General features: G+C 38.4%; 1 protein-coding gene across 19 annotated transcripts in view; it reads right to left on the bottom strand.

Moving 5' to 3' along the window:
* Nucleotides 1–12,644, bottom strand: part of epb41l2 (erythrocyte membrane protein band 4.1 like 2) — a 106,378-nt gene that overhangs the window by 66,312 nt on the left and 27,422 nt on the right. The window contains exon 1 of one of the 19 annotated variants that reach the window (XM_069195896.1): nt 6,754–6,825. The exons of the other annotated variants lie outside the window; for them this stretch is intronic. The gene's annotated coding sequence lies outside the window, so the exon portion shown is untranslated. Of the gene's footprint in view, nt 1–6,753; nt 6,826–12,644 lie in introns of those variants that run through there. 19 annotated transcript variants of the gene reach the window in all.

Here is a 12,644-nt window from a genome sequence, read left to right as displayed (position 1 = left end):
TTCGTCTCTACCTCTGCGGCATAAATTGAGCACCTTTCTGGGCGATGATTGTTTTAGTGCTAGGATCCCTGCTTTGACTTTCAGTTAAACCGTTAAAGCAAATCATCCTGCCGAGATCAGAAACACCTGTTCCTAATAGAAGAGGAAAGAAATGGTAAAGGATTTCACCGTTTCATTTTCGGTTTTTAAGGCCACACCTCCTGATCTAATCGTTTTAAATCTTTTTTTTTTTACAGGATACATGTGCACACAGTACATCTAAATATATGGTATCATAGCGCAGGGGATGGGGGTTTTAAAAGGCCTGCTCGAGACTGGACTGAAAGAAGCTCTATTTATTTTCCCATGATGGTGCTTTCTGCACATCCTGCACTCTGTGGCAAATGGCTCTTGAACTCTGGCCCACATGACAAGTGGGGGAAATCTGCCTTGGACACACATTCCATCCTTTCCCATGGAAATTCAGACACGTCTCTTTTTTTCTCTTAAAGAAAAGTCAAGCACCTTTCGCAGCTTAGAAAGTTCCAAAGGTTTATCTGACACATTTAATGAAAGAATTAGTAACCGTAGCTAAATACTAAAGGAAGAAAATGAGTGCTAACTTTTCAAAGGCTATTATTTACGCATGCTGTATAAGAAACATTATCTTTATTATGGTTTTCCAATTGCCATTCAGTATGTTTATGGCATGGGATAGTGCATTTGGTTTTTGGAGCATTTTAAGCATGCGATTACTAATTCACATGCACACACAACCAGTGCTGTATCCAAAAACCTCTCTTCACATAAAGATCAAATGAACTTAAAATTAAAAGAAATCCTCAATCAGGGGGCAGAAAAACACCCAACTGGAACAAAGGGGACACAAAAAACGTCTTTGCTTTACAGACGTTCCAAACATGGCTTTACCCAAGCAACTGTGGCCATATCCAATTCAGGGAATCAGCTAGTCAAATGCTGGATTACGCACCAGACTCACTGCACTGGTCTTCTGTTAACAAAAGGGGAAAACACAATATCAACCACAGAAGAAATAATAAAATTTGGAAAACAATAAAACGATTAAAAAAACAGCCAGCAGCCATATCACTCTGCAACGCACAACTGGCAGCCCACTGAAGCTCAGCAGGTGTGAGCCTGGCCTGTACTTGGATAGGAGACCTCCTGGGAAAAACTATGGTTGCTGCTGGAAGAGGTGTTAGTGGGACCAGCAGGGGGTGCTCACCCTGTGGTCCATGTGGGTCCTAATGCCCCAGTATAGTGACTGGGACACTATACTGTAAACAGGCGCCGTCCTTCGGATGAGACGTAAAACCGAGGTCCGTGTAACCCCGGCATCCTGGCCAAATTTCCCATTGGCCCTTACCAATCATGGCCTCCTAATAACCCCCTCTATGAACTGGCTTCATTACTCTGCTCTCCTCCCCACTGAGAGCTGATGAGTGGTGAGCGTTCTGGTGCACTATAACTGCCGTCGCATCATTCAGGTGGGGCTGCACACTGGTGGTGGTGGTGGAGGGGATCCCCATTACCTGTAAAGCGCTTTGAGTGGAGTGTCCAGAAAAGTGCTATATAAGTGTAAGCAATTATTAAAATCATATCCTGTGCATCTGCACTAAATGTAAAGAAATCTGCAATGTTTCAGCCTTTCTGTGTAATTCAGATCCCTCTTCTACTGAATGAGTGACTTAGTCTAAATAAATTCTTTATAAAACCAGCACAATAAGGTGAAGATTATGGTTATCAGGAACTTTCAGGTCCTGCATTCCAAAGTTTGTATCAGCACACATCCTAGTCAGATAGCAGTCCTAAGAAATAAGCTTCATTTAGTCCATTACAAATTACAGCAGTTTCAAATCAGAGCTGTCCTAAGAAAATAATGAAAGCATACGTTCTCAGTTAAAGGTAGTGGGCAGTTAGTAGTGACATGCACAGAGAAGGGGAACATCCCACTTCCTCCTATTAGTGGTCGGTAATAGTAAATGAATAAGAACGTCTGTAAGCAGCAATTAGTATTCTGTGGTGGGTGCTTGTTCTTGAAAATAAAAACAAGAAAACTCAGTGGGATAAACAAATGGGTCAGTCGTGATTATTTGCACTTTGCTGCTAAGGCGGAAACGAATACCTCAGCTGATTTCCTGATGGGGAAAAAAAAGGAGACTGAGTACAGACATTCTCATACCTTCCAATCGCCATCCCCTGGGTAACCAAAAATAAGAATTGCGTGTCTTGTTTTTACAGCTTGCAAATTTGTCACTACTGATCATCCTGTGTACCTCTTATCTTCTCCCCCTTTTTAGCCCCAAATACAAATATTTTTAAACTGGACAAGACAGTGGAAATGGGTTTTGCTTAATATGGCATACTTCTGAGAAGGAAGCCTCAAGCAACAGAAGAAACCCAATTCTCCTTTAAGCTACGGTTTGGTTTGCGTAATCAGAAACAAAGCACAATGCAAAATTATGATGGAAAAATCACTTTCACAGAGAATATAATGTGGATAAAATCCAAACTGGATCATAACCAAAATAAATGTGGCCCACAGAAAAAAAAATAATTTTCAAAATCAAATGTGCTTTAAGTAGCATATTTATACTTCTTAGAAGAAATAATTTCAAGTGAGTAACAATTTCTAAATTTGTGAGGCTTTGCAAGAAAACCGTATACATCACCTTAATTGTCGAATAAAATAAAAAGTTTTGGAATAAATCCAATCCACATTAGTATTTTCATATTTCCTCTGCAACTACAGAGCATCACTGATGGGTACAATCTGACGATTCTGAAATAAAGTCAGATAATAAACTAGACAAAACTTACTTGTAATCTGTAACTTTTCAAACACATGAACCCAACAGCAGGTATGAAAACAGGTTTTCCCTGATACATGTAGGGCATAGGGATCCGAAAGTCACAATTCATAGTGAAAAAACACATAAAGGGGAATTTCTCCCCATAGGAACCATGTACAGTAAATAAGAAGCATAAACTTTTCCCATGAGACTGAATGGACTAGTGTTGGGGGAGACTGCAAGTTACAGTGTGCGTTTCAATTGCAGCTAAGCAAATACAGTACAGAGGTTATAAGTCTAGGTAACGTTCACAAATAGCACAACTTACATAGAAAATACTTAAAGATGGGGAATAACTTAAATGTTTAAATGCTGGGCATGATATTAGTAATCTAAGAAATGTGCACAAAAGAAGATGAGATTTTAATGTAAGATTTTTCCTCAGCTCAATAGGTTTTCATTACCAGTAAAAAATAAACCACAAACCAACTATATTGCTGGCGCTTAGTGCCTTGCAAACTGCTGCAAGATCAAGGGTTGTTTATGTGGAGCTCCTCAATTCATCAGTGACGTCAATGCAACACGACACAGCACAGGGCAATTTATAATGGGGATAGCTTGTACAAAGAGCATTTGTCACAAAACACCAGAGCAAATAAATTCTGATGGTTAGCAGACATTTCTACACATTAAAGGGCAGGAAGATGAAGCAGTACTTAACACTCCCACTAGTGATTCATAGATTTTTTAACCAAATATTCCATCTATTTGATCGTATTATGAAAGCTACACTGCGGAGCACTGAAATTTGGTACATATACTGTACAACCCAATCTATTGACAACACTTCATATGGACAAAGACACAACCCTACTGAGCAAATGTTGACCGCTCTGCTAGCAATCATATACCCCAGGACTCCACTCCAAACTCTTAGTGCCATGTGGTGTATGCTGCCATCAACTTTGGCAGTAGGTTTCAAATGGTCTGTGATCTTAAATTTGTACCCAACATAACTCTAGGGTTCACAGCTTGTCCAACACAGTTGTATGAATAACTCAGCCAATACTATAAGCAATTCCTAATGTTTGCGATTTGCTGTGGGTGTTTTAATGTTATGCACCTCTATTGACTCAAGTACACAAATCAGACAGACTGGAACTGGAATCATGTTGTTGATACAGTATGGCACATGTGTTACTCCAGGTTACTTCATACATCGGCACTTCTTTCCTTGATAACTGCCACATCAGCCAAAAGGGTCATCTATTGCAAATCCCAAATTGTAATTATCAGAAGACAAATTAGTAACCCACCTAGGAACCAAAGTTACTGCATATCTATACAAAATAACAGATCACATTATGAACTGTAATACATATTTTGTTAGAATATTGAGACTATAACAGTTGTTCATAACCAACTAGGATCATTATATTTATATTATTTCACCATATGTTTTACATTTTTGCAATTAAGACATAAAGGTGATTCCAAATTCCAAACTGGCAGACAGGCCGACATCACAGAAACAAGTTATTTTATTACTTTAAAAAAGTAATTAAAGAAAGTAGAGTAATTTATATAAACAATAACATACTTTGGCTGTTTAGAATGGGATTTTGGCAAGCCCATGCTGAGAAGGAAATGACAAGTTTACAAGAGCAGCATGTCTCTTTAGATTATGTTCACCATAAAAACAGCCTATAGAGAGAGAAACTGTTCTTTTTGGTGACCACAATGGTCTTTTCAAGTTAAAAAAAAAAATCAATCGTTAAATCCATTACTTTCAAGATAACTTTTACTCAAATTATTTCTTTTATATTCTTTACTTTTGACACGAGCTCTTTCATGTCGATTTGGAACCCTACAGATAATCTCTTTTTAACTATGTATGGCTAATAGCCAAACCACAGGCACAAATGTCTGGGACTCTTTATTTCCTTGATTTTCCTATGTATTTCAAAACAATAACTGGAGAATGCTGACTCAAACTTTTTTTCACTTTATAATAGTCAGTCAAGGGTATTGTTACAGTGACGGTGTTACGGTGGGCATTAAGAGTATTGTTTTGCATTACTTATTCTTATTCCATAGAAGTGACTGCAGTGAAATAGAGTGCTAGCCCATTATAACTTGACCCATTACGGTGGTGAACTGGCTATAGCACAGTGAGGTTGGGGCTCCTATTTCCTTCTTACTGTAATCCGACTCAAACAGCCCAGAAAAAACAATACAAAGTGTGGCAAACAGCTGAAACTAAAATTCTCTTTCAGTTAAAGAAAAACTAGGTGTGGTTTCATTTTAGCTGCGTTTTCAAGAGATACACATCGCAGGGTCTGAAATTAAGGAAAAGTCTTTGGCTCTGTGCTGGATGATGTCTCTACGCCTTCATTAGGACAATGACTTGAAAAATATCCTTTAATACTGTGATAAAGGCCTAGGAATCAGACTATGCTGACAACACTGACATTTATTGTGAAGTATGAAGAGCAGGTTAAATCTTACTACGAAAAATCTTTCTGCGAGATCATGAGAGCACTTCTTGAGAGCTGCTTTGCAAAACACTTTTTAATCACTTCTGAAGTGAGCTTTTGTAACAGAAGTACACCAGAGCAGGCCTGGGGGGCCAGAAGGATTCCGTTTTCTTTCCACCTGAGCTCTTAATTATCCAAGTGAAAATGATTATTTGCTCAAGCAATCAAATTGAAGCCTTTCCTTATTCTTAATTCTTAGTCTGCCTTCCTAAACTGGTGAGGAGTTCTTGGTCATTTTAAGGTCCAGGCTACATTCACCTGGTTTTATACGGCTATATATGTTTTTATATTGTTAACCTTTCGACATAACATTGCTAATTTGAGGCCTTCATGTAAATGTTCTGCGGTACAGGAATGAAAGGGCACACACTGGGAGTCCACAAAAAAACTCTATTCAGTGCACAAAGCAGCAGGAAGACCAGTGACCTGAGGGAATCTCAAGTGGGGCTGAGAAAGTTCATACAAGTGCCTGATGCAGAAACTTCTGCTTTCTAACCACACAGATGTACTTTTCAAACTTTTTCACACCCTCATTAGAACATGCTGCACGCGAGCCAAAATGATTTCAGACTCACACTTGAAGAAAATAATTGCTGAAGTGCACATAAATGGGGGAAAAAAAAGACATAGCCCTAAATACCCATCTTGTATTCTACAACATTGTATCTAAAATAAAATGCACAGTAAATCTGTAGTATACTGGCAATATTTGAACCTCATTGTGCAATTCACAGTTATAGAAACAAGTTTAGCAATATCCTTGTTAAAAATATTTTACTTTATAAATAGCAGTTTAATAATATATTGAAAGCAAATCCAATATATACAATGGTTATTTTTTTGTATATTCTATATTAATATTTAAGGATTAACTATTATGCACAGGGAGACATCTTCGCTTTAACCAAACAGGACCTTAATTGTTTGGTAAGCACAGGCGAGCAGATAGATGTTCAACAGAAACACTAAGCAGCATGTTGTCGTTGCTCACAAGTCATAAACTGTGGGTTTGCAATACCAGTTCATATTTCACAACCAGCAATAAGCGCAGCAATTTAACAAAAAAAAAAGTTAAAAATGGGGCCAATTAAATAAAACATGCCTGACAGAGTTCCAGTTCTGGAACAGAGCTAATGGAGCACAATGTGATGTGGGCGGTGCGATTTTGCCAACTTCCAGTCTTCTGTCTTTACGCATACAAGCACTGTCAGTTGTATTCTCCTTAAAAAGCACGTTTTTACAGGTTCTGTTACCATCCAGCCACACCTGAAGGGTCATGCAGAGCAGAGGGCCAGGCAGGACTCTGCCCCAGGCTGGGTGGCAGTCCATGTGTGGGTACACACATACTGACAATGCTGAGGCACCGGTGAACCTATCCAGCACAGACCACCGCAGCGCCCAGTGAAACCCACAGAAACACTCACCACTTCCCAGTGCAGAACTGAACCCAGGACCCAAACACAGCTCCGCTAGTGCTGGCTGTTCGTATCCCACCCTCTCAGTTAGTGTTCCTTCGCGCCCTGCACAGAAGAGTGGCTGTGAATGCGGTCTTTACACAATTAAAGTTTTCCTCCCTGAAGTAAGAGCATAATTGCTTTCCCAGATGTTTTTCTTCATTTTACAGCTTCTTGCACTCTAGAATTTTCAGTTAAAACCCAACATTGTACACAACACAGGAAAAAGCCAGTAGTAAGCTCCATAATTATTAAATACAACACACAATCCAGGGTTCATACTGAAGATCTTTATATATTGGATTTTCAGCAAGATGGTGCAAATTAAGCTTCACTCCACATGAATCAGGCCACTGTGACAAGCCTAGACTGCACACTGTATTCACTGCAGGACATCTGAGTAAAGCACTGCAACATGAGAGGTTCCCACAACCCTTCCGAATGGTTAAGCAATCTCTTACACGGGGTGAAGGATAATTATGAGGGCAAATGATGTCAAAAGCAAGAGAATGTAAAAGGAAATGTATCAGAGTTCATATGTAATTGCAAATCCCTCAAGCACCCATGTCAAATTACAGTCTGATCCTACATACTCCTCTAAGCAGCCACAGGAGGTGGGATTTTAAAAGAAAAGCTTGCTGGGGCTTCACACTCCTCTTCAAAATGAGACTAAGGTTTGTTTAAACTATCGCTCAGGTCTTCAATACAGCATTTAGTGTGTTTAGATCACTGTCCTTTACAGATTTGTATCATGAAAAGAATTATTAAACAATTCTTCTTATGATCTTAATTCTTATGATCCCCAGCCCCTCACGTTCTTGAGTCCAATGTAGTAGAAAATCCCAACCAAATACCATTTTTACTAAAATACAGCCATACTGCAAACAAAACAAAGATGAAATATATTGAAAAAAAGGATGCAATTCAATTGGATTTCCATTATACAACTTACCCTTTGGTGTATTTCACCTTGCAGATAAAGAAAATAAAATGATTATTCTTTAATAAGCAGATTCACACAGATTCACAAACAATTCCCTTATGGTCCACCACGTTCACCAGAGAAACAAAGGGAGTCACATTCCAGAAGATATTTTTTAAATGAGGATGGCTTTGCATATTCTGTGTCTTGCAAGCATACGAGCTCCTTTGCTGTTTTTTTACCCATAATCTGATGAATTTCAGGGCCAAAATAACTGAACTGGTTTCCTCTATTTGTTTTTCCTGTTACGCATCTTCAAGTAAACCTTAAGCAGCTGTTCGTACATGGAATGTGGATTTGAATGTCACAGATAAAGGAATTTCCCACGACAACATAAATCCATCTTCCTGATCTGCAAATGGTTCCCTTCAATTTCTTAAAAGCGTATGTGTTCCATACTCTTCAGAGGGTCTTTGGAACATGCAGCATGTGAAACTTTTCTCTAGTCCCTTGTATGCTACATGTTTCCAGAGTGTCCTGCTAAGTTCAGGTTTAATGGACAGGTTTCTTCTTCCTTTTCCACTCTCCCAGATGAGGATATTCCATGCTGTCGCTCACTGCTTCTATTGAATGATAACTCCAGCCTGGCTCCTTCACAGCAGCGGAAGCAGATCTCACCATCGGGCTGCACCACGGCTACAAATCCATAGCAAGTTCAGCTGGGCACCTGGTTTTGGAACCTTTGTTCTTGCTTTCCATTTGAACGGTTAAACCCAAAGAAAATTGACTGGGAGGACATCTTATCAAATAAAAATAAAAATGGGCAGGTATGGGGTGGCAACACTTGAGTAGACCGTAACTATCCAAAGTCACATTTGCAGGGATACTATCTGTCTGTTGTCCTTTTGTTCAACAGACGTGCTTTGTTACTGGAAGCAACAGCTTCACTCTACAATGGCTTCTTTCTACTAGAAACTTACAAGGAACTTGACCATCTCAAGATCATGTTGTGTTATGCTTGCCCATGACGAAACATGTAACACAAACTGTGTATAGCAAATATTAAAAAGAGAAAGAAATATTTACCATTAGGTCACATTTCCAACAGTGCTGCCCCCTCCAACACCGTTACTCATACAGAAACCACTACATCAGCGACAAGGCAAGCACATTAAATCACTCCGTCACTTCGATTTCAGGACAAAAAAGTTTCAATGTATTGATCTGACTGTTAAAAGAAGCAGAACCCTAGACCTCTGAGCTCTCTCAACACTGAAGCATCCTGCAGTCCACCACAGGCCCTTCCTCCAGGACATCTACACTGACCACTGCGGCCAGCCAGCAGGAGACAGACCCCAGGCACGCTGGCGAGTGATGAGTGAATGCAAAACAGAGAAGACGCACATACAACACTAACAATCACGTGTTCATCTAACAGGCATTTACGTACTGTAATTGAAATGTGATGAGGGGAAAATGTACCGCTTTTGATTTTGCATCCCTGCCAAATACAGTCTCGAAATATTTAAGTTAGCGGCATAATGACAGGATTTATAAATTGTGGGCTTTTCACATTGGAGTCAAGTACTTAGTTCACTGAGTCATGAACCATGAGACGGATACGGCTGTCTAACCATCGAGCAGTCTCCATATGGATTTTATAACTGTACCTAAATCATGATAAAGTGGTTTGTTACACGAATAACAGAAAAAATGACTCAAAATGTTTCGGAAGTGGAAAGACGTGTGCCCAAATGTCACACGGGACACTGCTCAGGCCGGGTACTTGACTCAGAGCTGCTTTGGAGAAATGTCCATCTGCATCACTGATGCAAAGTATCCCACTATGGATATAAACCTCAACTAAATAAAAAAATCTAGTCGATCTTCAAGGAATTATCCTTGATTAGTGTAATCACAGGTATATATATTATAAGAGTTAATCATGCATAAAAATCTAGTTAAAAAAAGGACATCACCACGCCATTTCTTTTTTCCCATTTAAGCAACTCAATAGCTAGACAAAATTCAAACATTGTTTATTCCAGGTCTTGAGGCAGGCTAACCCCTGCTATAATCTGCAGATCCGGACTAGATGGAGCTGAATCAAACAGATCATGATCAAGCGATCCGCCCTGGCAACCGTAGCACAGCTTGATGTGAATCCACGTATTCAAGAACTCCGATTCAAGGCAAAGGCCTGGATTAAATGGGGTCATATAGCCAGGGAATGACCACCACAAAAGCACTCTTTCAAATCCTGGTACAACCTTTAAAGTCCAAGGTGCATCTATCACAAGCTGGTGCACCTATCATAGGTTGTTTGTACTTAAAAAAAAGAAACGTTTAAATAGTTTGCATTTCATATTCATGGGTAGCAATTAAATATTGAACTACCTCTGAAAATAATCCCGGTGACTTTGAAAGTTACAGGTGCTGGACCTCAGTGAGTTGAAAAAACTAACCTCCTACAGTAACTTACAAGTCACTGAAAATGTGGTCAAATTATAGACTATCACAATGCCTACATACCCTGGTGCATATAAAAATATATTAATGTGGAAGAAAAAAAAACTAAATTATTAATGCATGCACTCAATCTTCCCCAGGGATTTGAATTATGGTCTCAAAATGGATTTACGGCATAGACATGCAGACAGACCACAATCGATTAAACCCCCAGAGTCTTAAGATCCATTTGAAAAAAAATTGTCTTAAAGCAAATATTTAGCTCTTAAGAAAGGTGGTGTGTGTAACAATGCTATACTACCTTTTGAAAGCCATGAAGCAATAATATCAGCACAGTACATTTCATATGAATTAAATAAAATATATACAAATACTCTGCTATCCAGTTTATAAAAGTTTCCATTACTGCAACACACTCCTAAAAAGAAAAAACTTCCCTCTTTGAAACCAGAACCAAATTATTCAAATTTCTTCCTGCACACAAATTCAGGTTCAGTTCACTCTTCACCGTGGGCAAAGTAGTGTCATATAAAAAAAGTGAAGCATGTAATACAAAATCAGAAATGCAAAATATGTGCAAGTTAATACTGGTAACTAAGATACATATTAGTACTACAGTGCCGTTCTGATGCAGCCTAACTAGAAGCTCAGATAAATTTGTTTATTTATAAATCATGCAAAAATTTATAAAAGGAAAGTATTGTGCTGAACATTCTGCTTCTATGTGGTCAGGTGGGCATTGTATCACTCTCCAAGTTGAAGAGTTGTTTGGTCTGTTAGAAACTTACTGTCCTTCAAATGGGAAAAGGACATGAGGGTGCAGATTATTCTAACTTGCCAGTGAAAATTAATGCAGTATCACAGTCCTTCTTCCTTTGTAATTAAAAAGATTACCGATCATCACTAGCCACATTTGTGCAAAAGCAACTTTCACTTTTCACTTCTGCTTCCCAGCTGGCACTGCAGAAGCTGCCCGACCTGAGATGGTGAATCCAGTGGTGTCTTATTCTCAACTAAGAACAGTACTGAGGTGTCGCACAAGTGTGCGGACCCTTGCGATTTGCAACGGCCACTGAAGAGATCCACCATCTACAAAACAGCGTGAAATATGTAACAGCTGTAAGACCTTTCATTCCTGTCTTATTGTTGTACTCCCTGACTGCCAGGAATATGGATGCCCAGCACTCAAATTATCTAAAGGGGAAAGTTACCATTTACTTAACTTGGACACTATTTCTCTGTGTGTGACACTAGTTTTCCACTAGATTGGACTTAATAATATACACAAGGAAATTGTGAAAAGGTGGCCTTAAATATCTTAGTACATGTCTGACAGCAAAACCAAACTCAAGTTTTATAAGGTGCTTCTTCATTTTATTTCCATCCATAATGGAGAGCCCGTATTGTCTTTTGATGGCAATGAATGAGAATGAACTCAAAATGTTAAGTGTCATTTAGTCAAACAAAATGAAAGGCGCAAGACACAGGATTTTTAAGAAACCTTCACACTGATCTTATGGCTTGGTAGACTAAACTAAAACTAGTAGCAACCTTGATCACTACTTTCAATTTAGAGCCAAGTGTAAACAGCAAATGAGTCCTGAATTCCTCGCTTCAATTTAATGAAGAACAACTGTATTTAATTTCACTGAAACTCCTCACTTACAACTTTCTGCTGAGCCCCTGAAAGCACCCTGGTACTACTGCACTGTACAGTATAGTATTACAGCTGGAGTGGTATCCAGTTTCACATCTTTTTCTTAATTTATATATGTTTTGTACGGTTATTAAATCACTCAAATTATTTTAATATAAACCATTTTAAGCATTCCAAGGTAAGAATTACAGTTTGGTCAGAAGGACTAAAACTTTGCATTAGACAATTCTTGCCATTTTTAGCTGTTTTTCAAAAGGACAGCATTATTATAAATCGGCTAAAAATAATGTACATTCTTTTCAAACAACATTTTGTGAATTGATAACCCAGCCAATTACTAATATTCATAACTCAGCTAATAATATATTTCTAAAACATTTTAAATTGAGCCAAGTAACCTACTCCTACTTTGTTACAAACGTGCAATTAATATACAACAGAGGCTGGTTATTATATTATGATGTTCATATTTAAAACAGCAATGGCAACCCAAATGTAATGTGTACCCTAAAATAATTTTCAAACATTAGAAAGACTTCATAACAGCTGATACATATCTACAAGTTTAACTCTTGAAAACCATGAAAGAAAAAAAAACTTTGAAAGCAAGAGAAGAACAAAATTCTTCTCTTGAGAAAATGTGAAACATAAAACCTCTGAGTTACTGGACCTATTATAAAAAAACATGTGAACATTAGTAAAAATATTTTCTAGCTAAAAAGTATTCTGAATTAATAAAATGCTGTATTCATCTAATACATAACAATCCTGATTAAATTCAAGGGAAATAATGTTAGAATCGCATATCAGGTG

Source organism: Lepisosteus oculatus, chromosome 2 (genome assembly GCF_040954835.1).
Source record: "Lepisosteus oculatus isolate fLepOcu1 chromosome 2, fLepOcu1.hap2, whole genome shotgun sequence".
Lineage (NCBI taxonomy): Eukaryota > Metazoa > Chordata > Actinopteri > Semionotiformes > Lepisosteidae > Lepisosteus > Lepisosteus oculatus.
Note: the sequence above shows the minus strand (reverse complement) of the source record. Positions and strands in the feature narration are given on the sequence as shown.